The following is a 24,830-nucleotide window of genomic DNA, read 5'->3' as shown; positions in this document are numbered from 1 at the left end:
ACCCACAGCTCAGTAATGAATATGCATATACCATGCTGGGAGACCAAGGAGACTCTTTATTGTTGGGATAAAATAAGCATAAATGATAAGCATACCATGAACTTGGCTAATCTTTTATGTAGAAAAGTAAAGAAAAAATACAGAACAGAACAAAGACTAAAGAGTTTTCAAAAACTATTTATTTGGTTTATTGGTAGTTTTTTTCAAATGTGGGAAATCTCCAAATGAAACTCCAAAGGAAAGTTGATATCTGAAACATTAAAATATACAGGTCCTTCTCAAAATATTAGCATATTGTGATAAAGTTCATTATTTTCTATAATGTAATGATGAAAATTTAACATTCATATATTTTAGATTCATTGCACACTAACTGACATATTTCAGGTCTTTTATTGTCTTAATACGGATGATTTTAGCATACAGCTCATGAAAACCCAAAATTCCTATCTCACAAAATTAGCATATTTCATCTGACCAATAAAAGAAAAGTGTTTTTAATACAAAAAACGTCAACCTTCAAATAATCATGTACAGTTATGCACTCAATACTTGGTCGGGAATCCTTTGGCAGAAATGACTGCTTCAATGCGGCGTGGCATGGAGGCAATCAGCCTGTGGCACTGCTGAGGTCTTATGGAGGCCCAGGATGCTTCGATAGCGGCCTTTAGCTCATCCAGAGTGTTGGGTGTTGAGTCTCTCAACGTTCTCTTCACAATATCCCACAGATTCTCTATGGGGTTCAGGTCAGGAGAGTTGGCAGGCCAATTGAGCACAGTGATACCATGGTCAGTAAACCATTTACCAGTGGTTTTGGCACTGTGAGCAGGTGCCAGGTCGTGCTGAAAAATGAAATCTTCATCTCCATAAAGCTTTTCAGCAGATGGAAGCATGAAGTGCTCCAAAATCTCCTGATAGCTAGCTGCATTGACCCTGCCCTTGATAAAACACAGTGGACCAACACCAGCAGCTGACACGGCACCCCAGACCATCACTGACTGTGGGTACTTGACACTGGACTTCTGGCATTTTGGCATTTCCTTCTCCCCAGTCTTCCTCCAGACTCTGGCACCTTGATTTCCGAAAGACATGCAGAATTTGCTTTCATCTGAAAAAAGTACTTTGCACCACTGAGCAACAGTCCAGTGCTGCTTCTCTGTAGCCCAGGTCAGGCGCTTCTGCCGCTGTTTCTGGTTCAAAAGTGACTTGACCTGGGGAATGCGGCACCTGTAGCCCATTTCCTGCACACGCCTGTGCACGGTGGCTCTGGATGTTTGTACTCCAGACTCAGTCCACTGCTTCCGCAGGTCCCCCAAGGTCTGGAATTGGCCCTTCTCCACAATCTTCCTCAGGGTCCGGTCACCTCTTCTCGTTGTGCAGCGTTTTCTGCCACACTTTTTCCTTCCCACAGACTTCCCACTGAGGTGCCTTGATACAGCACTCTGGGAACAGCCTATTCATTCAGAAATGTCTTTCTTTGTCTTACCCTCTTGCTTGAGGGTGTCAATAGTGGCCTTCTGGACAGCAGTCAGGTCGGCAGTCTTACCCATGATTGGGGTTTTGAGTGATGAACCAGGCTGGGAGTTTTAAAGGCCTCAGGAATCTTTTGCAGGTGTTTAGAGTTAACTCGTTGATTCAGATGATTATGTTCATAGCTCGTTTAGAGACCCTTTTAATGATATGCTAATTTTGTGAGATAGGAATTTTGGGTATTCATGAGCTGTATGCCAAAATCATCCGTATTAAGACAATAAAAGACCTGAAATATTTCAGTTAGTGTGCAATGAATCTAAAATATATGAATGTTAAATTTTCATCATGACATTATGGAAAATAATGAACTTCATCACAATATGCTAATATTTTGAGAAGGACCTGTATATAGGGGATTCATGGCGTTTGGTTTGAGGGGCATGTGTTCGATATCTGTGTCCTGGTTAGGAGAGGCCCTGTTGGAAAATTCATGTCGGGTTCATGGGGGTGTGGGGCTCATGGGGTTGAAATCAGAATTCCTTGGGGGGTTATGTCTGTTTCATCCTGTAGCGGCTCTGGTTGTCGGGCTAGTTTGGACCAGGTAGACTCCTCTTTTGTACATGGCCCCCTCTCCGTGTGAGGATTGGGGTTGTTGGGGGTTGGGGTCCAGGCCGGGGTCTCTTGGGTTCAGGTGGTGGTCTGGGTTGGTGTTAGGGCGGTCTGCCTAACTCCACCCCCGGAGGGAAGGGGACCACCTCCTTGCCCCATTGGGGAATCGGCACCTGGACCTGGGAGTATAAAGTATGTATGGGGAGTGTGAGTGAGTGTACGACGTCCGTTGTTGTTTGTCTTTAGGTTGGGTGTGTGGTGTGAGTGTTTTTATGTGTACGCATGAGGGTGGGAATGTGTGATCGTGACTCTGTGTGCCTGTTTTTTGCTTCAGGCCGGGTCTTGGACTGCTCCCTTTCCTGGATCAGTTTAGGCTCCCCATAAAATGTGGGACCTATTTCCTCCCTGCAACACTACTTGCTGGTGGTTGGTGTCTCTGCCTGCTGGTGTACTTGTGGTTCTCTGCGTCCAGGGCTGGGTGCTTTGGTGTGTGCCGGCTCACTCCTGGTTGCTGCTTGCCGGGACCTGGACCCTGGGCTCTGTCAGGCCTCTGCTTAGGGAGTGATATGTCTCCAGGTCCATGTCGGAATCTGCACGGATGTAGACGGCTGCCGGCAGGGCGGGTGGGCTCATTGCTGCAGCTCCCTGGGGCTTCTGCATTGTGGTTGCTGGGTGGTTCCCCTGGAACTCTCCCCTGCTCTTCTCTGTAGGGGTTGCGGTCCCAGGGATGGTTCTCATGGGATTCCTGTGCTCTGGGGGGCCTTTGGATGTCTATGGCTCGGATCTCCTCCATATCTGTCCCAGGTCCAGGGGGGCAGGTCTGTGGCTCTTCATACTCGCTATTGCATATTTTTATGGAGAAACCTTGTATACACAACCTACACTTACAGGTGTTTAGATTCAGGTGTTAACAGATACACAAATGTTCTATATTGAACTGCATTCACCACTAATTACATCTTGCATTCATAAGTACTGTGCACTTTACGGTAAAAAAAGCGGTTATTGTGTATGTGTCTGCAGGTGTAGAAGCAAGCAGAGTGTTATCTTGTAGTCTCTTCATTCTTCCCTCTCTCCTCCATTCATTTCACCTTCTCTCCCTTTTTCCATTTTTCCCCACATCTCTCTTTCCTGCTTCTTATTTTTTCCTTTTCGTTTTTGTCTCCGTGTTCATAACAGTTTAAATAATCGCAAAGCAGTCTCTAATAAAGTTTCTTTTCAAGCAGAGCATTATAGCGTTAGCTGTAATGCTCCGCTTGTGAAAGTAAATCTGTTGCTTCGTCTTGGCACTCTGGCACAACAATTCTGAGCGCTACTCTGCTGGACAGGACACGGTTAAAAAAATAAAATAAATTTAAACTCATATATCATATAGATGAGACAGAGTGATATATTCCAAGTATTTCTTTCAGTTAATTTTGATGACTGATGTACTGCTGCTTAAATTTAAAAAATCAGAATCTCAGAACATTAGAAAATTACAAAATACCAATAAGAAAACGATTTGGAAAACAGAAATGTCATGTTAAGGAGGGCATTTTACAACAAGGCATTAATAAAGAAGCTGATGGTTCACAGCAATTAAATATTACTAGAATCCTAGGATACTGACAGAAACTTAGGTGGAAGGAAAAAGTGTTGAAGAAAAAGGTGCACAAACAGCAGAAATTACCACAGCTTTGAGAAGACTGTGAAGCAAGGCTCATTTATGAGTTTAACGGAGATTCACAAGATGTGGACTGCAGTTAGTTAGTGCCACGGGAGCCATCACACAATGCCATGCCCCTGATACGGGCTACAGCTGTTAATTTCCTTTAAACCCCTTGATGGGCCACCATTACCAGAAAGATGGCTGAACAGACTACATCTCCCAGCAATCATTGCAGTTCTGAGATTCTGCTGAAGACACAGATGAAGGTTACATAACAAGGCCTTGCACGCACCTAATCACTCTTGCTGCAGGCCTGGCCAACCGCTCATGAGCTTTTCACCATCGGTGGATTTATTAACCTGCTGGCAAGTGAACTTTTACCCTCTAAACCTTCGAAGAAGAAGCTTAACAAAGCTTTAAGATTTAGCTGTCTGCATATCTGGCAAGATCTTACATTAATTATTCTAACCACAGAACTCGATTTAGCAGTTTGCACTTCCACTTACTCTGGACCAACAAGACTGATGCATTTTGTTGCCAGAGCTTCCATTCCAGAGTGGACAACAATGATCCTGCTCATAAGCTTTACTTATGTAACCTAGTTGGGTGCTACTAGTGAAAGACCCACACACACATATTTCTATTAATGCTCATTGTTGCTTCTCATATTCTCATTTGATCCAAAACTCTATAAATATTTACCCATTCATCTATAAATTTCGGGTATTGACAGGCATAATAATTTCATTCTAAAGTGTTATTTCTGAATTTGATGTTCATCATGGTTCCTAACATTGTCATCTGATTCAAAGCTTTGATTTTTCCTCATTTTCCAGTTGTTTATTACTCATCAATTGTTGGATGTTGGATTAATAAATTAATAATTATGATTGTTAAATTCAAAAAAAAATTTTAATATTTATAATTAAATATTCATACTTGCACAACACTCTTTAGAACCAAAGTCTCTTTCCCCAGTTAAGAAAAAAATAAATAAATAAAAAACTATATTGTTCAGTGGTTTAAGTCCAAAATGCTTCTTAATATTGCACTTTATCAGGAGTGGAAAGGCACAAAATCCAAGTTGCTTGTGAACTTCCCACAGTCAGTGATGACTACGATGTTTTAGATAGTCCAAAGGCAGCACAGCCATCTGCCATGACATTTCAAGATTCTCTTCTTTGACGAGCCTATGGAGATGCTGATTTTAGTTGTTCGCTAATGACGTTATTTTTTTTTGTTTTTTTTTCTCATAATTTTAATGCAAATTTAAACAAAAAATTAAAATATTTAAATTGTTACCCAAATATTATTTAATCAAAATTTTGTTTTATAATGAAGGTTATTTTGTAACGCTAATGAGACAATTGTCACTCTAAGACCCTTTTTTTTTGGGTTAAAAACCTAACTCAGTATACTGAGTCAAATCTATAATCCAACTCAGTTGTGATGAATCAACTGATGGCTGAATCGATCTAAATTTAGCCAAGAACTGGGTAAGCAAAATTGAGCCTTTTTTAACCCAAAGGTTTTTAAGGTGTAATAAAACAGAGACACGGCCAACCAGCCCCTCCTCTTAGGCCCTGTTTTCCCGTTGTTTTTTGGTGAAAACGGAAAATTTCAGCAGCAATTCTGCGAAGTGTAATGGTTTGAAAACATCCCTGTCTCCATAGTTGTGTAGATGGGAAAAACTTAATCTTTCTTATGGGACAGTCGTGGTGCATGCGCAGTATGAATGAAATAAGTAGGAATTGCACACACGCACAACCTGTGGGTCTTTGTCTTCTGTGGGTTTTAAACTGAGCAGTTTAAAACCCACAGAAGACAAAGACACCAACAATAACAATGGCTGATTGCAGAGTATTTACTTCTGCTGTTGAATCTTTAGAATCTAAACTAAAGCTAAGAGGAGACAGAGCTTTTAGTGTTGCCGCTCCCAAATTATCGAATGTTTTGCCTGTTACATATTAGAAGTGCCCCTTAATTGTCTACTTTTAAAACTCATCTTAAGACTCAGTTGTATTCTTTGGCTTTTAACAAATGTTGAGACTTTTGCTCTTAGTTCTGTTTTGGTGGTTTACTGTTTTTGTTGTCTTTTTCATATTTTGCATGTTTATTTTGATTTTCCTCTGTACAGCACTTTGTCACAGCTACTGTTGTTTTAAAGTGCTTTATAAGTAAAGTGGTAGTAGTAGTAGTAAAATCTAAGGATCATTCTCCAACAAATGCTCATTTCCTGCCGTCTTTTGTAAACAGGAAATGTCTGTGCATGTTGTTGAGTTTTAAAGAGCATACTGCCAACTAGTGGCATGTCAGGGGAATAACACCATTTTCAAATTTGTACTGTTGTCCTTTGAATGGAGATTGTAATGACACAGGGCCTTAAATAGGATGTTTAAGTCAGCAACATATATCAGGTTATATTTGCATATTGTTCTGCCCCTTTAATAAATTATAATAGCTCATAGTCTGCACCTGAGGCAAAAATGATAATTTTCTGTGCAGAATCTTAATGAATTAATGATTACAGGAGTTGTCAAAGGACAGGAAAAAAAGAGCAACAGAAATAAGAACAGCAGATGCATTGAAAAGACTTAAGACTTTGTGAAAATGCTGCCAAAGGAAGTTGAGCTTTTTGTGTTTGAAATAATGAGATAAAGAAAAATGTAGTGACATTTACGGTCTTAGGATTAATGGCAAGTGCAAAATGTGGTTCTTAAGGCATCGAGCCTGCCTAGCTGGCTAAGACTGAGAAGTATAAACTATATAATTTAGAATAGAAAAGACAATATGGTGCTGACACATTTCCATTTGGTTTCTTTCAAAAGTTGAGCAAATATTTTTTTGGACTGGTTTTCAGTTTGATACAGCTGGAGAAAACCCTATATGTTATTAAAATATTGCCTCATGCTTGAACACACTTCAGATTCAGAGTATCCCTTATTGTAGTTGTCACAAAGACAACAAATCTCAAAAAAACCTATCTGGTCTGTTCATGAGCAACAAATAATGTAAAATAGTGTACACACATTCATACTGATTGCAACTTCCCATTATTGCGTCTCCCATACATTATGGCTGTATTGAGTTCAGCTATTGCCGTTGGATATAAACTGTTGTTGAATCTACTTATCCTTGTTTTAATGATCTGTAGCTTCTGCCTTACGGTAACAGTTGAAACAGGGACTGACCTGAGTGAGAAGTGTCCTCTATGATGTTATGAGCTTTTTGGAGACAGTGGGAACTGTGAAGTTCTTCAAGTGTGGGGAGAGGGCAGCCAACAATATTTTGGGACATCTTAATGACCCTCTGGAGTGCTTTTCTCTGAGCCATTGTACAGCTGGTGTACCACACACAGATGCAATAGGTCATAATGGTCTCAACACAGCACAGATGAAAAGACACCAGCAGTTTCTGTGTAATGTTATTTTTCCTAAGAACACTCAAGAAGAAGCAGCTCAGAAGTGTTCAAACTCCAGGTCAGGTCCTCCTCAATGAGGACCCCCCAGGAAGCGGAAGTCAGCCACCCTCTCCACACAGTCACCACTGATGATCAGTGGTGAAATGTCCACCCTCCTTTCCTATAGTCCACTATTATGTCCTTGGTCTTTATTAGGGTAGACCTGGTGCATTTTTCCATAGTAACTGTGTCTATGCAGGTCTTGAAGTAACATAGAACATTGTCTGTGAACACATCCCAGTCTGGGTCTTCAACAAACTCCAACCTGGTCCTGTATCTGTTGGGAGGCATCATCAGTTTTAACAGTTTTTGTGATGATAAATACAGATTTCCTGAGGGGGCATAAGCAGGCATTACACACACGGACAAGTGGTCAGACTGACTCAGGTGTGGAAGTGGCCTAGCCTTGAGGTGGTTGCAGACATTTTTCAGTGTGTTAGCTCCTCTTGTAGCACACTTTACATGCTGAGGTAGTTTGGGGAACACTGCCTTTAAGTCCGGATGCCTAAAGTCCCCCACTATAATGTGCACAAGGTGCTTGCTCTGCTGGTCGCTAATGCTGCTATGTAGAAGTTCGACAGCTAAGCTAGAATTACCATCTGGTGGGAGGTAAACAGCAGTTATTAAGGCAGCGGTGAACTCCTGGAAGATAAATGGGCCTGCATTTAACAGTCATCTAGAGTCACTTTGTTAGAACAACAGCTGTTATTAATGTACACACACATTTAAAGTACACACACAGAGCCCCTCCTCCCCTGCTCTTGCCGGAGTCCCGTCTCTTGCCCTGGCGCTGCTCTGGCTAGCTCGATAGCGCAATCCAGGCTTGATAAGTGTAACCAGGTCTCTGTGACCAACAGAATTCAATTGTTTCTTCTCATGTTGTCTGTACCTGCATCCTCAATTCATCCATCTTGTTGGCAAGGCATCTGGCGCTGGTAAGAAAAAGGCTGGTAAGCGGTGGTCCCTGTGGATGTCTCCTTAGCCTAGCTAGCATGTCGGCTCTACAGCCTTGTTTCTGCTTCCACTCACAGAGCTGCCTTTATCTCCTTCCCCATGGGGATATAAATCCTGGACTCCTAAGGATGCCTGCTGGGATCTTATGTGTGTTAAGAAATTTGGTTTTAGTAGTAATAGTAGTTTTCTGCCCTTCACAGAAAACTACTATTTCAAGAAGATCACACCAAGTGTAGATGTTAGATGCTCCACAGAATGAGTGTTGAATGAGAAGCAATGCGCATATATATAATCATTTAAAGCACTGACCGGGAAAGCCTAGAGCCACTGCAACTGTATGCACTGCCATGTGTCTAATAAAGCAAGTGATACCTACGGCTTTTAGGCACTGATGTCCTAGCGTGGAGTTGGTGACAGATACAGTTTATTATGTTCAAAAAAGGCTTCTGCTTTGAAAGAGCATGTTCAGATACTCCTATACCTTTAGTTGCTTATAATTTTAGTTTCTACTGTAATGTTTGATATGTGGATAACCTAAAAGAGTTAGAAATTATTGTTTTGGACATTTGATGTTGACTATAAAATTTACTGACTAAAACATTGTTTTGCTGTTTTATTTTTCCGAAGATTTATAACTGATTATGCAAGAGAGGGACCCTACAATAAAATAATTTCCAAACACACCCAAAGGATACTTAAAGGATTTAAAAAAGATAGAATCCATGGTGACTAATTTGTTTAATGATCAGTGTTTCACAATTGAGCCTTATGAATGTTCTTTAAACAAAAGCCTTGCATTCATAGTGAATATGGCAATTCACTGAGTATGGTTAAGTAAGACAGCTAAAACATTTACCATTATAAAATATTTTGACTGACAAAATCTACCTAAAACTGCGTTGTACTTCTATGTTATTTGTTCCACTTGATCTACTATAATTTGAAGAAAAAAAGTTCAGGCCATGAAATTGTAAAATGAAAGCATTGGTATATCTAATATCCTGTATAAATATTAGGGTTGCAGTGATGCATCCAGCTCACAAGTTGAGACAAGACTTAGGTAATATTTGGAAAAGCAAATATTCCAGTGTTAGTATTGATTTCACAAATCCCACCAATAATTTTAAGATTCTGTAATCAAAATATATCTTAACATGCGTGTCTAAATCAATGGTGTGACAGGTTCTGCGAATTAGCTATGGCTATATGCACTATGATAAAGGCAACAGATTATTTTGCATAATGATTTATGTTTATTGTATCTGTCCCTACCAAATAAAATTTCAAAAAAACAAAAAAAACAAATGGCAGTTCTAATAGCAAAAAAGCATAAAAAAGTAACTACTTTTTTGTCTGTTTCACATACACAATGAATGTTTTATCAACGCAAAACTGTTTTACAGAATATCGGTCCAAAGTTGTTTTTTTTGTTGTAAAAAAATAGAAAGGTTTGAAGTACTACAGGGGTTGGACAATGAAACATCTGGGTGGTACGCTTCTTTGGGGCTTCTCCACACCGTAACTGTGGGGAAACTGTGGACATGTTTCACATTGTCCACAGCCCAAGATTTGCGCTCCTTGCACCATTGAAACCGATGTCATGGTATTCTGTCTGACAATAAGTTTTTACTAATCATCTCAACAATACAATGCAACATCTTAAGAACTTCTCCCTCCTTTATTTCAAAATAAAAATTTAAACATCGATATAAACAGAAGCTTAGAGCACTCAATGCAATGTGTACATAGTAATAGCTTACACTAGTGAAGCAACTGTATAGAGCTTGCAAGCTGGACTTCGCTTTAAAAAGAAATACACTGGCATTTTGAAATTGGGAGAACTCATAGTAAGAGATCTTGTTACAACCCTAATAAAAATAGTGTTAGAGGGGAACAACCGTCTTGTTTTTTTTTTTTTTTTTTATTCCAGCACAGAAATCAGGCACCATACAAACTTAGAAATAAGAAAATGTCCAAATGGTCAGGTAAAACTGAAAACTATATACAAATTTTTAACAAACCAACCATTTGGTCACTAAATAAAAGTGGTCTATTTTCCCTTGACCTGCTAAATCGCAACATTTCTCAATGAGCTTGGACACATTATTTCAGTATTTCCTTGTTTAAAATGTTATAATTGAAGAATCAAAATATTTCTTATAGACATTTTTATGGCTAATGAAACATTAAATCATCTTCAAGGTTATGTGACCTCAAAGAACATCTGCAATCGGTACTCGTACTCGTACTCGTCGTCTTCCGCTTATCCGGGACCGGGTCGCGGGGGCAGCAGACTCAGCAGAGATGCCCGACGTCCCTCTCTCCAGACACCTCCTACAGCTCCTCCAGGGGGAGCCCAAGGCGTTACCAGGCCAGCCGAGAGACATAGTCCCTCCAGCGTTTCCTGGGCCATCCCCTGGGCCTCCTTCCGGTGGGACGTGCCTGGAACACCTCCCGAGGAAGGCGTCCAGGAGGCATCTGGTATAGATACCTGAGCCACCTCAACTGGCTCCTCTCGATGTGGAGGAGCAGCGGCTCTACTCCTAGCCCCTCCCGGAGGGGCGAGCTCCTCACCCTATTTCTAAGGGAGTGCCCGGCCACCCTACGGAGGAAGCTCATTTCAGCCGCTTGTATCCGGGATCTCGTTTTTTCGGTCATGACCCAAAGTTCATGGCCATAGGTGAGGGTAGGAACGTAGACCAACCAGTAAATTGAGAGCTTTGCTTTTCGGCTCAGCTCTCTCTTCACCACAACGGACCGGCACCGATCCGTCTGTCGATCTCCTGCTCTATTCTTCCCTCACTCGTGAACAAGACCCCGAGATACTTAAACTCCTCCACTTGAGGCAGGAACTCCCCTCCAACCTGAAGAGGACAAGCCACCCTTTTCCGGTCGAGTACCATGGCCTCGGACTTGGAGGAGCTGATCCTCATCCCAGCCGCTTCACACTCGGCTGCGAACCGCCACAGCGTATGCTGTAGGTCTTGGCTAGAGGGGGCCAGCAGGACCACGTCATCCGCAAAAAGAAGAGACGAAATCCACTGGTTCCCAAACCAGACCCTCTCCGGCCCTTGGCTGCGTCTAGAAATCCTGTCCATAAAAGTTATGAACAGGACCGGTGACAAAGAGCAGCCCTGCTGGAGTCCAACATGCACCGGGAACAGGTCCGACTTAGTGCCGGCAATGCGGACCAAACTCCTGCTCCGCTCGTACAGGGACCGGATGGCCTTTAATAAAGGGCCCCCGATTCCATACTCCTGGTGCACCCCCCACAGGGCATCACGAGGGACACAGTCGAATGCCTTCTCCAGGTCCACCAAACACATGTGAACCGGTTGGGCAAACTCCCATGAACCCTCGAGCACCCTGTAGAGGGTATAGAGCTGGTCCAGTGTTCCACGGCCGGGACGAAAACCACACTGCTCCTCTTGAAGCCGAGGTTCGACTATCGGTCGGACTCTCCTCTCCAATACCCTGGCGTAGGCCTTACCAGGGAGGCTGAGGAGTGTGATCCCCCTGTAGTTGGAACACACCCTCCGGTCCCCCTTCTTATGCGTGGCGTTCTTATGAAGGGGGACCACCACCCCAGTCTGCCAGTCCAGAGGCACTGTCCCTGAACGCCACGCAATGTTGAAGAGGCGTGTCAACCATGACAGCCCTACAACATCCAGAGACTTGAGGTACTCAGGGCGGATCTCATCCACCCCCGAAGCCTTGCCACCGCGGAGCTTTTTAACCACCTCGGTGACTTCAGCCTGGGTGATGAAAGAGTCCAACCCCGAGTCCCCAGCCTCTGTTTCCACCACAGAATGCGTGATGGCAGGATTGAGGAGATCCTCGAAGTACTCCTTCCACCGCCCGATAATGTCCTCAGACGAGGTCAGCGGTCTCCCACCCCCACTATAAACAGTGTTGGCGAAGCACTGCTTCCCCCTCCTGAGACACCGGACGGTTTGCCAGAATCGCTTCGAGGCCAACCGGTAGTCCTTCTCCATGGCCTCACTGAACTCCTCCCAGGCCCGAGTTTTTGCCTCTGCCACAGCCCGGGCGGCAGCACGCTTGGCCTCACGATACCCTCAGGCTCCTTCCCCCCCAGCGAGGTGACATTCCACGTCCCTAGAGCCAGCCTAAGCATCCGGGGATCGGGCCGCTGAGGTCTCCACCTTTGTCCGCCACCCAATCCTCTTTGCACCGGTCCCTCACGGTTCCCCCTGCAGGTGGTGGGCCCACTGGGGGTTGGCCTCGCGTCTCTCGTTCGGGCTTGGCCCGGCCGGGTCCCGCGAGGAGCAACCCGGCCACCAGGCGCTCTCCGACGAGTCCTGACCCCAGGTCTGGCTCCAGGGTTGGACCCCGGCTCCGCCGTACCGGGCGACGTCACGTGCCTCGATATTTTGGTCCTCATGAGGGATTCTTGAACCACTCTTTGTCTGACCCATCACCTAGAGCCTGTTTGCCATGGGAGACCCTACCAGGGGCATTTAGGCCCCAGACAACATAGCCTCTAGGATCATTTGAGCACTCAAACCCCTCCAGCACGTTAAGGTGGCGGTTCAAGGAATCGGTGTTGGACAGTAAAAGCCTGATCTCTGGAACAGATATTCATGCATTGTTGCAACAGAAAAATAAGAGGGTAAGAAGAACGATATGTGATATAATTAGATCTGTAAACCATGGTTGATGTAGATATTCAGAAAGGACAGTAATTATGCATTCTAAACAGCTTGTTCACCAGTTGGTTAGATGGAATTAAAGGTACCTGCCAATACTGTACACAGACTTGTTGCTCTTCCATTCTTTAGATGTCTTTTAATTTTTGAAATCAATTTTACAGGTGGTACCATAAATTAAATAGCAATTGTAATATCTGATCAAAATTTTAATTAAAACTATTATTTCAACAGATCAATATTAGAGTAAGCAACTTCAATTCAGATTATCATGTGTAAACATAACTTCTCATGTTTTGGATTTTTTTTGGCCTTTGAAATGTTCATACAGTAAAATATGTCGTCTGTGAAACTTCCTTGACCTTTTCTACTGGCCGAACTAGAAAAATCTGGCTGAAATAAGTAAATGTAATCTTATTACATCTCAGGTGAGGTGTACACAAAGGTCTCAAGCTCTAAGCACAGTTGTCTACACATGCAGCTGCCCCTCTGAGATCCCCCCCAGCTCTCCATCTCAATAGCCTTATCTGTGATGTGCAACTGATGAACTCCTTGAAGACTGCAAGTTTTGCCTGTGTGGATGAACTGTCAGAAGGACAGGGGACTTGGTCCATTTCTCTCACACTGGTAGATAAGCACTGTCTGTCAGCTTGATTGATGTTTCAAAGAAGGACAGCCTCTGCCATTGTAAATATATATATATATATATATATATACTATACTATACTTTCCAGGGACACTTTCTCAAGACAGGTTTCAAATGCAAACCAACCACACTGACCACTCAGAAGAAAACGGCTGCTCCGTTTGCTAAAAATTTCTACTAAAAAGGATTGAAATATTAACACAATTAAGCTTTAAACATGAAAAGCAGAAGAAAGGACACAATCACAATTCACAATAGATAATTCAGGGTTCAAGAAACATGCCTTGAATTAGTGGCAGTTGTGAAGGCATATTTAAAATGGCCAAAGTTATTTAAATTCGTTGCATTTAATTTCTCCTTACTTTCATTGTGTGCCCCAAAAAAGTCACAAAATGTTTGTTCTTTGTAGTTTAGTAATTATGATAAATCCCAGAAATAAACATTTATGAAAATGCTGAACTTTTATGTAAAGCTTGATTGCGTAGTTATATGACGTTCTTGTGAAACATCCTGTTTTTATCAATTGTGGTTCTTATTCTCCAGTTGACCCTTATAAAAGCTGATACAGAACATCCCTCTAACAGGTATAAGGGGGTGCATGAATGCTGATAAATGGTAATACTTTAATAGTTATCTTACCTGTCCTGATTCCAGAGTGGGCATTGAGCAGCCTATTAGAAGACAGCACCCAGTTGAATCCTCAATAATAGAACTTGACATTCTGATGACGATTTGGTAATAGGCATAGAATATTCTGATAGTATGATAATCTTGAGTAAAAATATGACGGTATCATGGTACTTGGTACATGGTACTCAAAAAATATAAAGAAGAGATGCAGAAAATAATTGCTTTTAATAAAAACAGAGCAACTCCAAGACAGTTAATCTTGACACAGACCCACCATGAACACATACAAGTATATTTAGCTGTAGTTTCAAGTGCTTATCATGCAAAACATTTCACCTTTTTACCATTCTATTCCTGCTAAAACAGTAACATAAGTCTAGCAGCAGATATTAGATGGATAGGTAGGGCTATCTGCTTAGGTAAACTATGTTGGAGAAACTTCATTCAGGCATTTTTTCTGGCACCTCGTTACATTGACTTCAAACTGTGAAAGGGGTTTGATGGAAACCTTTGTATACCTTAATACTGTTAATTGACCCATGCTTGCCTGGTCCATAAAATCAAGGTTAGTGGAAAATAAGCTGGTGCCACCCTATCAAGAAAAATTATAAAACACCATATGAGTCAAAAACCATGATTCAGCAAAGTTTTAATTCAAAAGAATTACTAAATGTAATATAATAAGACAAAGAAAATAAAAGATGCTGTGGAATTGAATAAGAGTAATTGTTTACTGATTTTGGTAAATAAAAAGTCTTCCACAAATAGACATTGAATCATACTTCCGGCAGACTTTTAAAACACCTGGCGTGCGAGTAATGAACCCATGTGGGAATCAGCTACAGTGCAATATTAAAAATCTGCCATGCAGCAGATGTGCTTATCACTCTTCCAATAAGGCAGAAACATTGAGCAGCAAAATGTATTTTCTATTTGACAAAAAATACAAAAATAAGTCATCCTTTCACAGAGGGGGTTTGCATTACCTTAAACATGGGAAAAAAAAAAGTAAACTGACACTGACACGCTGCAATAAACAAAAACTAGCTACGTGTTATAATAACAATTGGGACAATAAAATAGCTTAAAATCTGATAACAGAAAAAAACTAAAATAATCGAAGGTAAATCTGGAATGCATTGTGGCAAATCAGAATGGAGTATACAGGTCCTTCTCAAAATATTAGCATATTGTGATAAAGTTCATTATTTTCCATAATGTCATGATGAAAATTTAACATTCATATATTTTAGATTCATTGCACACTAACTGAAATATTTCAGGTCTTTTATTGTCTTAATACGGATGATTGTGGCATACAGCTCATGAAGACCCAAAATTCCTATCTCACATAATTAGCATATTTCATCCGACCAATAAAAGAAAAGTGTTTTTAATACAAAAAACGTCAACCTTCAAATAATCATGTACAGTTATGCACTCAATACTTGGTCGGGAATCCTTTGGCAGAAATGACTGCTTCAATGCGGTGTGGCATGGAGGCAATCAGCCTGTGGCACTGCTGAGGTCTTATGGAGGCCCAGGATGCTTCGATAGCGGCCTTTAGCTCATCCAGAATGTTGGGTCTTGAGTCTCTCAACGTTCTCTTCACAATATCCCACAGATTCTCTATGGGGTTCAGGTCAGGAGAGTTGGCAGGCCAATTGAGCACAGTGATACCATGGTCAGTAAACCATTTACCAGTGGTTTTGGTACTGTGAGCAGGTGCCAGGTTGTGCTGAAAAATGAAATCTTCATCTCCATAAAGCTTTTCAGCAGATGGAAGCATGAAGTGCTCCAAAATCTCCTGATAGCTAGCTGCATTGACCCTGCCCTTGATAAAACACAGTGGACCAACACCAGCAGCTGACACGGCACCCCAGACCATCACTGACTGTGGGTACTTGACACTGGACTTCTGGCATTTTGGCATTTCCTTCTCCCCAGTCTTCCTCCAGACTCTGGCACCTTGATTTCCGAATGACATGCAGAATTTGCTTTCATCCGAAAAAAGTACTTTGGACCACTGAGCAACAGTCCAGTGCTGCTTCTCTGTAGCCCAGGTCAGGCGCTTCTGCTGCTGTTTCTGGTTCTAAAGTGGCTTGACCTGGGGAATGCGGCACCTGTAGCCCATTTCCTGCACACGCCTGTGCACGGTGGCTCTGGATGTTTCTACTCCAGACTCAGTCCACTGCTTCCGCAGGTCCTCCAAGGTCTGGAATTGGCCCTTCTCCACAATCTTCCTCAGGGTCCGATCACCTCTTCTCGTTGTGCAGCGTTTTCTGCTACACTTTTTCCTTCCCACAGACTTCCCACTGAGGTGCCTTGATACAGCACTCTGGGAACAGCCTATTCGTTCAGAAATTTCTTTCTGTGTCTTACCCTCTTGCTTGAGGGTGTCAATAGTGGCCTTCTGGACAGCAGTCAGGTCGGCAGTCTTACCCATGATTGGGGTTTTGAGTAATGAACCAGGCTGGGAGTTTTAAAGGCCTCAGGAATCTTTTGCAGGTGTTTAGAGTTAACTCGTTGATTCAGATGATTAGGTTCCTAGCTCGTTTAGAGACCCTTTTAATGATATGCTAATTTTGTGAGATAGGATTTTTGGGTTTTCATGAGCTGTATGCCAAAATCATCCGTATTAAGACAATAAAAGACCTGAAATATTTCAGTTAGTGTGCAATGAATCTAAAATATATGAATGTTAAATTTTCATCATTACATTATGGAAAATAATGAACTTCATCACAATATGCTAATATTTTGAGAAGGACCTGTATACTCCATTCTGATTTACTCAAGACCCAACACTCTGGATGAGCTAAAGGCCGCTATCGAAGCATCCTGGGCCTCCATAAGACCTCAGAAGTGCCACAGGCTGATTGCCTCCATGCCACGCCGCATTGAAGCAGTCATTTCTGCCAAAGGATTCCCGACCAAGTATTGAGTGCATAACTGTACATGATTATTTGAAGGTTGACGTTTTTTGTATTAAAAACACTTTTATTTTATTGGTCGGATGAAATATGCTAATTTTATGAGATAGGAATTTTGGGTTTTCATGAGCTGTATGCCACAATCATCCGTATTAAGACAATAAAAGACCTGAAATATTTCAGTTAGTGTGCAATGAATCTAAAATATATGAATGTTAAATTTTCATCATTACATTATGGAAAATAATGAACTTTATCACAATATGCTAATATTTTGAGAAGGACCTGTATACATTTCACATTGGTCAAGTTAGCAAATTATTTAGCCCAAGTCTTATATTAAGATTTTTCTCTGAGAATACTAGTTGGTCAACGCAGTGAAGGTGAGGCAAACTGTGCTAAGCGGTAGAGGTTCTAAACACACTTTCCTTGTTTTTAACTCACTGCAGTTCTCCTCTGACACAGTAAGCATTGTAAATGAAAAATTAATACAACTTTACAGCAGGAGTGGCGGCAGAAAAAAAGTCAAACAGGAGTTAATGACCTCATACACAGATGTAACTACACACATTTCACTTAACGTTTGAGTGAAGCTCCCTAGAACCTGTCCATTAATGCAATGCTCAAAAAATTATCAAATCGATCAGATTTTATCTGTGTAAACATTTAAATACTGATACATTTAGATTGATTCTAAAATTTTATCACACCGGCTCCACTGACGCACTCAGGTTGTACACATGCGTTTCTGTGCCTCAGAGAAGAGGTGGCAGAATAGAGGCCAGAGTCACCGTTTCACATGACATCAAAAGGAGCCTATGACAGACATCTGTGGCATGAGGATTGTGGTTTAGAGATGTGCCATGATTAGATGAACATTTGTTGTTTATATGTTTTAAAATAAAAAGTTTTCATTTATTTATTTTATTGTGAAGGCCAAAACATGTTAGGAGACAGCGATAGGCTTGCCTGTGATGGCCCAGGATTTAGTTGAAAGCTCTGGGACAGTTTTGGAGGAATCAACCTGATATTGTTTGGACTTTGTACAAGGCATCTGATTTTATTAGCTGATCTAACTGCTCCTTGTTTTACTTGTTTTAATCATTTTGTTTGCACATTTTGTCATCTTATCTGCATTTGTTTACCCAGGGACTTATTAATTTCAAATCTGCCCATTTACCGTTGGTTTTTGCAGCGTTGGTCATTTGGTCCCAGTTTGTTCAGGGATAGAAGATAACTGTCTTCTACAGGGCATTTTGTACCAGTTTCTTAAGAATCAGTTAAAATAGGGATCGAACTACATCAATAGAAACAGGATGTGGTATAAAGTATTCAGAAAGTAATATATATTTAAAATAAACCTTTGCATGAGTATTGAACGTTCTTATGAATAATTATCTCTATAATTCATAGAAGTACTCTGGTAATAACATTGTACACAACTGTTGCAGTATATGGGTATTAACTTAAAGTAGGAAGCGGTAAAGTGTCAACATGTGGGTATTAATTGTCAAAGCTGTAAAAATGCAAACATGGGTAAAAGAAAGTACACCCCCTGTCAAGTCTAGGGTTACAACCTGCAAATGAGTTCATCTAAGATAATTAAAAAATATCCTTAAGTTTTCAAAACTGTATTCCACTTATTGGACCATATTGGTAGTAATTAAGCAAAGATTAAGATGTCCTCAATGCTTTCAAAAACTTCCCTAGTGGCAGTGAAGCTGGAGTTGATGAGACTTGCCCCAAGATGCTGAACGCTCAGGACATTGTGGAGCTGTGGTTGACACAGCTCTGCAGTCTTGCATGGAAGACATCATCTGTAGATTGGCACCCTAGGATGGTGGTCAGAGGTTTTAAGCAAGGGGTCCAGAGAGGGTATTTAAAATATTTATGGATTAAACCTCTTATCTTACATGCCCAAGTTTATTCTTAGATGTTAGAAAGGAGCCTCAGACTGACTCTCGAACATCTGAGTCAGGAGGCGCAGTGAGAATTTTGCCATGGTTGCGAAACAGTGGACAAGCTCTATACTCCTCCTGAGTTGATGAGGGACTCATGGGATCTTATGTTGTTGAGTCTACTTGTGTTTTCTGGATATGGAGAAGGCAGTTGTTTTAATGGCTGTCTGGTCCTTGTATAACTAAACCAAGAGCTGTGTCTGCATTCTCTGCACAAAGTTAAGCTTGTGCCCAGTGCGAGTCAGACTCTATCAGGGCTGCTCATTTTCAGTGATAATGTTGATCATGAACAGGATGTCAATGTGTATGGAGAAGAGATTGTCTGATTTAGGATCCTCAGTGTCTCATCTTTGCTTTTTTTGCATAATGTGGTTCTGTTAGCATGTTCAAGCCATGACCTTCAGCATGCGCTGGAGTTTTTCAAAACCGAATGTAAAGTGGATTAGGTGAGACTCAGTTCTTCTAAAGAGGAACAAATTGGGATTGCAGCAGGTCACCCCATTAATTAATCTGCATAAGGCATTGCCTTTGGTGTCTGACAGTGCCATTGTGTGTTTATATTTACTCTGAACCCAGAGATCTAAACAGAAAAAAAGGTATATTGCTCTGTCCAGGTTGGGGGTCAGTTCAAGTAGTATAGTCTGCAGGACTCAGTTGGATTGAGGCAGAGACATTTCACACCTTCATTTGGTGTGGTTCATGTTCACACTGCACTTTTAATAGCTGTGTAGCTAAATTGGGGACATAAAGTTTGTTCAAAAGAAGAAAAAAAAATGAACCTCAAAAATAAAAGTTTGTTCAAAAGAAAAAAACTTTAACCTGAAAAATAAAGGTTTCTTCTAAAGAAAAAAAAAATGAGCCTGAAAAATTATTTTGAACCTCCCCCCAAAAAACAGGAAAAACGTTTTTCAACTGAAGAAAAAGATGTGAAACAGGAAAAAAAAGTTCAAAACTACTTTTCAGATTTGTTTTTTCTTCTCACTTGCAGATTTTATTTTTTCAGCTTCAAAGTTCTGGCCCTGTTTTGGCGTGGGAGGTAGGGCCTCAAATCACGGGGGTGTGGAATCATGACTGACAGCTCAACAACGTTCCCAGCTGTTGCATTCAGGGACCATGGGAATTGAAATTATCTGTAACACATCATCGATTTTCTATATGCATGTGATTGGTTTTGAAAGATAACATGCTTCACCGATAGAAGCAGCTTACGTGAATACACAACGTGAATCTCAGAGGAGAAAATATGATCTTAAAATATGATTTTATATCTATGTTGGAGATTTCCCATGCTCTCAACGTAAAGCAGAATAAGACTAAGCGGTGGGAGTATTCGACCGGAGCTCTAGCATGGCCTCGTCACGTTTAAATTGAACTTCATGTTTTAGATGGTCCGACGCCCATTAAAATATTTACAGATGCATTTGAACCAAGTAATTGCTGATTTCATGAATACCAAATGGGGTCATAGTTGTTTAAGAGAATGATATGTCATGACATGACATTTTGGCGTTTGAAGCTACACCAGAGGGCTCTTACACAAAACCAGGATAGTGGATTAAGCCGGTATTTTCCGAAAATCCTTGCCTGGACTTCTTTTCACATGGACTGGGTTCGGGTTTTGGTTTCTGGTGCATTTTTGGTTAAAACATGTTTGTTCTTCATTTAGTGAAGTGACTTAAAGCCGAAAAAAGTTACTCAAGTAAAAGTAATTAGCTCCAAGACACTTCTAATTTGACTCATGTGAATTTAATATACAACTGGCTTTTTTGTATGTAATTTTTGTGTAATAAAACTACTTATAGATTGATTGACAGATCTACGTATATATATCTACATAGATAGATAGATCTATATATAATATAATATAATATAATATAGTCAGTCAGTCATTTTCTACCGCTTATTCCATAGTGGGTCGCGGGGGAGCTGGTGCCTATCTCCAGCAGTGTATGGGCGAGAGGCAGGGTACACCCTGGACAGGTCGCCAGTCCATCGCCGGGCAACACACAAACAATAATGCACACACTCATTCATACACCTAAGGGCAATTTAGAGTTACCAATTAACCTAACAGGCATGTCTTTGGACTGTGGGAGGAAGCCGGAGTACCCAGTGAGAACCCACGCATGCATGGGGAGAACATGCAAACTCCATGCAGAAAGACCCCAGGACCTTCTTGCTGCAAGGCAACAGTGCTCCCAACTGCGCCACCGTGCAGCCCATAATATAATATAATATAATATAATATAATATAATATAATATAATGAGAGCATGAGAATTGAGTCCAACACGGACTTAAAAAGCTGTGCTAATCTGTCAAGATCATATTTTCTCCTTTCAGATTTGCGTCGAGTATTTACGTAAGCTGCTTCTATCGGTGAAGCATGTTATCTTTCAAAACCAATCACATACATATAGAATATTGATGATGTGTTTCAGATAATTCCAAAGCTGTCACTCATGATTCCGCACCCCGTGATCTGAGGCCCCGCACCCAACGCAAAAACAGGGCCAGAAGTTGGAAGCCGAAAAAAAAAAATCTGCAAGTGCGAAAAAAAAAAAAAAATCTGAAAGTAGTTTTGAATTTTTTTTTTAAGTTTCACATCTTTTTTTTTCAGTTGCATAACTTTTTTTTCCAGTTTTCAAAGTTTTTTTGGGGAGGTTCAAAATAATTTTTCATGTTCAATTTTTATTCTTTTTAACAAACTTTATGGCCCCAACTTAGCTCCATAATAGCAGACCAAACTGCCTAGGTTATGTCAAATGGTTACAACAGCTGGTTGTTCTATGTTCCAAATATGAACAGCAGGCAAGGTAGTGAACTGTCCAGCATGTTGCTCTGTGCACATGGTGCAAATGCAGCAATACCTTAAAAGACAGCAGAGAGCGAGGGATGAAGAAATGCTGCTTTTGTTACGCAGATTCTGAGCAAGCAGTTACATTTAAGATCACTAATATATCTCTATATCATATGTCCCGTCTCCCTTTGGTTCACTTTCTGTCTGTGCGTACAGTGGGTATGCAACTGGACTGTCCAACAAACCAAACTGCACCAGAGTTCCTTCCTAGAATAGAGTGGACTAGACTAGACTAGACTAGACTAGACTAGAATAGAATAGAATAGAATATCCTTTATTGTCACAAGTACAACACAATTGAAATAAAGCTATCTGGTCAGTGCATAAAAAAAATTATAATTTATATAAAATTACAAAAAAAATAAAAACATATTTTAAGGGGACCACAGTACAAATGAGCTTTTACCTGCTGCCAAAACGAAGCAGAGTATCTGAGAAAATAAGCTCTGGGCCGTTTAGAGTGGAGTAAAAAGCTTTGGAGTGAAGCCCCAAGTATCTTGGTGTCTTGTGAGTGGTGGTAGGAAAGAGCAGGAGATGAATAGACATATTATGGCCTCAACAGCAATAATGTAGGAGTTGCTTTGGTCAGAAGAGATGAAGAAAGAGCTGAGCCAAAAGCAAAACTCTACCAGTCCATCTTTGTTCCAACCCCCACTTATCATCACGAGACATGATTTCACGATCAAAAGTATAAGATACCAGATAAAAGAGCTTTCTCCATTATCTGGCTGAACTGTTACTTAATTTACTAAGCATTTCTTTCTGATTCATTTAAAATATTTCACAAAACTTTAAAAAAAAGAAAAAGATAATTAATTTTAAAAATACCTAAAAAATTCCATCATCTCTTTCATTCACATACCAATATCTTAAGAGCAGAGAAGGACCTCTGGCATTGTAGATAAGTTTTGTACAGGTAAAGGTAAGATTTGTACAGGTTGGAAGTAAGGAAAAACATAGAACTGGACATAATTGGCAATGCAATAATTGTTTGGTGAATTAATTAACTACCCTGCTCCAAATTATGATACTATCATCCTTCAGGAAATGACTAATGGCCATCATTAATGTAATCAAAATTGGATCTTTATGTAATTCCCTTAAGCAGTGATCAACTTTAAAAAGCAGCCCCCACTCACTGAACAGCTCTCAAAAATAATTTAAAAAAGCACCACTTTTGGAATCAATGTCTTTTGTTTGTTTTTAACTCTGCTTCCCACATGCTTTAAATGTGCTTATGAGTGTGAAAGACAAAAGGCTGAATATTGTTTTAGGTTTATTTGCCAGTGAGAAGTGATGACCTCAATTTTTTTCCACTCTTACTTCCCATGTGAAGTTTAAATCTATTTCCTGATTACTAATAAGCCAGATGCCATCAGTGAGACGATATGAAAGATTCACAAAATCCTGTCAAAGGAGGGAAACAATGTTCAAGTATAAAAGACAAAGCCATTTTAGAATCTCAAGATCTTGAAGGTAAAAGGGGAAAAGCTAGAAATGCTTTGCATCATAAGCTTAAAACCGACCTACACATTTTAAAAGTACTTGCAGCTGTTCAAACCTTTTCACATTTTATCATGTTATACGTTAGTTTTCTTGCACATATAGTAACTTACATGTAAGCCAGTTAGATTTTGGTCTTATCTGACCAGAGTATCTACATCCATATGTTTCTGTTTTCCTCAACATGGGTCAAGGGGAACTGCAAACAGGACTTTTTATAGCCATCTTTCAACAATTGCTTTCTTTTTGCCACATTCCATAAGGGCCAAATCTATGGAGTCCACAAGTAAAAGCTGTCCTGTCAATAGATTCTCCCACCTGAGCAAAATATATCTGCAACTTCTCCTGAGTTAGCCTGTTGGCTGGATCTCTGATTATTGATTCTTTTGCAAGGCACTATACAGGTGTCAGTTATATGGCTGGGCTACTTACTGCCACTGATTTCAATATTTTTGTTAAGCTAACACAAACACTGTTTTTTGTCTTTTCCATCGTAAAATATAGAAAGAGCAGTTGCTGATTGACCTCAGAAACATATTTAAAATAAGAAATGGTTGCACTTTTCTGTGTTCTGGAATATAATTTTATACATTTAACATTTCCGTCTGTTTCCATCTGATGTTATTTTAGATTGGCTGTGTATGTTTACAGTTGTCAGTTTCTCTGTGGTATAGTGTAGAGTAAATTACAGTCTGCCACAAAGTATTTGGTACTTTGTTTCGTAGCTATAGTGTAGCATGGCTATTTCCACAGCATGGCATTGTCATCCTATAACAGACCAAACATATCCATAAGTGAACAAAAATCTTTTTTGGCAAAAGGACCTTTCTTTATGGGAAATGTTATTTCCTCCAAAATATTTCTTGCACAGCTTTTGCCCACTAAGTGGCTGTGTAGAGAGTAGTTAAGTGATAACAAAAAAATAACAAGGTTTAACAAAGCCTTGTGTAACGAACAGTTACATTAACACTGGAATTATAGTTACTCTAAACAGAGGACCAACATATGGTTGCACTTTTTCTTCAGCATTAAGTTGATCTCCTGAAGAAGCCAATAGAATACACCTGTCTTCTGGGTTTCTGGCTGCCCAACAATGCTTGACAGCAACATATGCTATCAAATTTACATTTACATGAATACAACAATTTTACACCATCTACTAAAGCTTTCTGTTTTGAGATGTAAACAGCTCTTCTCAGGAGCTTAGAAGCAGTAAAATAGTATTTACGTATTTACTTTTTTATAAAAAAACAAGCAAAACAGTTTCAATTCAATTCAATTCAATTCAAATTCAATTCAAAGATACTTTATTGATCCCCGAGGGGAAATTAGAATTCCAGTACAACCCATCCAAACATACATCATGACACAAGACAAGGGGGGACGGGTCACCGAGGCTTTGCTGCCCACTCACAGGCGCTGCCCTTGCTAGATGAGAAAAGAGGCCACATTAGGTAAGTAGAGGAAAAAAATCATATTTCACACTT

The 24,830-nt window shown here is 40.5% G+C and overlaps 1 protein-coding gene across 1 annotated transcript in view; it reads right to left on the bottom strand.

The window, feature by feature from the left end:
• The window catches only part of lingo1a (leucine rich repeat and Ig domain containing 1a), a 270,502-nt gene that overhangs the window by 135,329 nt on the left and 110,343 nt on the right, over window positions 1–24,830 (bottom strand). The window lies entirely within an intron of this gene.

Source organism: Girardinichthys multiradiatus, chromosome 2 (genome assembly GCF_021462225.1).
Source record: "Girardinichthys multiradiatus isolate DD_20200921_A chromosome 2, DD_fGirMul_XY1, whole genome shotgun sequence".
Lineage (NCBI taxonomy): Eukaryota > Metazoa > Chordata > Actinopteri > Cyprinodontiformes > Goodeidae > Girardinichthys > Girardinichthys multiradiatus.
This window is presented reverse-complemented; position numbering and strand designations above follow the sequence as displayed.